Source organism: Echinops telfairi, unplaced genomic scaffold (assembly GCF_000313985.2).
Source record: "Echinops telfairi isolate 266 unplaced genomic scaffold, ASM31398v2 ScPeMD7_7458;HRSCAF=8496, whole genome shotgun sequence".
Taxonomy (NCBI): domain Eukaryota; kingdom Metazoa; phylum Chordata; class Mammalia; order Afrosoricida; family Tenrecidae; genus Echinops; species Echinops telfairi.
The window spans coordinates 40,370,682-40,372,493 of NW_022111358.1; positions in this window are offsets into that span (position 1 = coordinate 40,370,682).

Below are 1,812 nucleotides of genomic sequence, written 5' to 3' on the forward strand. Positions count from 1 at the left end.
CTCCTAGTTCTTTCCTCTATTTCCTTTTACTTTCCTCTTGTCCAACAATCATGTTCAGCCTTCATTTGGGTTTCAGTAATTCCTTTTGGTTACATTGCTCTTGATCATTCCCTATCAGGCCTCCTACACCCTCCTCACCATTGCTTTTGGATCACTTGTTTTTCCCTTTCGCTGGGTTTATTATGACCTTTTCCCCCTGCCACCCCCTCTCCCATGTCCCTCTGGAGCCAGCAGTCCATTTGTTTATCTTATCTAGATAGACTTGCAGAAATAATAATATGCACAAAACCAAGACAGAGCAAAACAAAACAACAAAACCAACGACAAAAAAAAAAAGCCTGTAAATATTTCAAGGTCTGTTTGTTGATCTTTAGGAGTGTTTTCTGGTCTAGTCTGATGGGGTGCCATGCCCTGGCCCAAAGTCTATTTCTTTGGTATTCCCTGGGGACTTCTGTGCTCTGTTCCCCTTGCTGTTCTGTTGCACACCCTTCGTGTTTCACTTCAGTGTGGTGGGGTCATATCAGGTGCAATTCCCACACTAGTGTTGTTCCCCTCAGTGCTATGGGTCAGTGAGGGATGTTATGTCTCATAGTGGTGCTGGCCATATGGTCCTCTCTGTGCTTTGGCTGCTCTGGGCGGTACTATCGTCCTCAGTGTTTGATGGGCCAGGATGTGTTCCATTCTCTCTTCCTCTCCCTTCATTTGCTCATGTGCTCTGATCAGACACGTCCCTCTCCCTGAGCTGTAGCTTCAGTGCTGTCTTCTAAAGTGAATTCTTCTGCGGGAGATGGGGTGGGGGGACTGTCCACAAAGTTGGGAATGAGGCCGGCTCCTCAGACCTCTCAGTTACGTCATTTTTCAAAAGAGCTGTATATACATCATCACCGTCATTTGTAGTGCTCCCTCCTTCCTCCCACATTCATTGTCTGCTTCCCAATTCCCATCTCCCTCCCCACCCCAACCCCAAGAAACTGTTGCATCAGTATTGGCTCTATGCAGTCCACTACTGTGATTCGTAAACTGGGACACTGAACAGAAACACCAAAAAAACAAAAACTGAAAAAAAAGAAATAATATGAAGAAAGCAATAAATAAAAAGAGTAAGAAAGAAAATACCACCAGCAATATTTAAAAAGCTGGAGAAGACATTTCTGTCATGGAACAAAAAAAGAGATATTTAAGCCTAGAACAAATGCAGGTTGGGCAAGAAGATGGTCTACTGACCAAGCATCCTAGTGGGATCTCCAGTGGCCATATTTAAAGAAAAATGTGAGGAGAGAAGGTGAGTCAGAGAAGAGAGGTGTCATGTTGCTGGGTTTCAAGATGGAGGGAAAGGGACCATGAACTAAGGAACATGGGTATCCTGTTACCTGGAAAGGCAAGGAATAAAATCCAATTGAGTCTCTAGAAGGAACCAGCTCTTGGAACTCATTTTAGATTTTTGATTTCTAAAACTACAAAATAATAATTTGAAAAAGGTCACTGCTACAGATGACAGCTCATGACACAAAGAATCCAGGTCAGATAAACCCTTCAGGAACAGAAATGGGATAGTGATACCAGGAGAGTATGGGGGAAGGTGGGAGAGGAGGGGGAGGACAGGGGAACTGATTACAATGATGGACGCATAACCCACCCCCCACCCCCCATCGCCAAGGGGGACGAACAACAGAAACTGTGGGGGAGGAGAGACAGTGGTCAGTGTAAGATATTAAAATAATAATAATTTTCAAGGGATCACAAGAGTGGGAGGGAGGGGAAAAGGAGAAGCTGATACCAAGGGCTCAAATAGAAAGTAAATGCTTAGAAAAT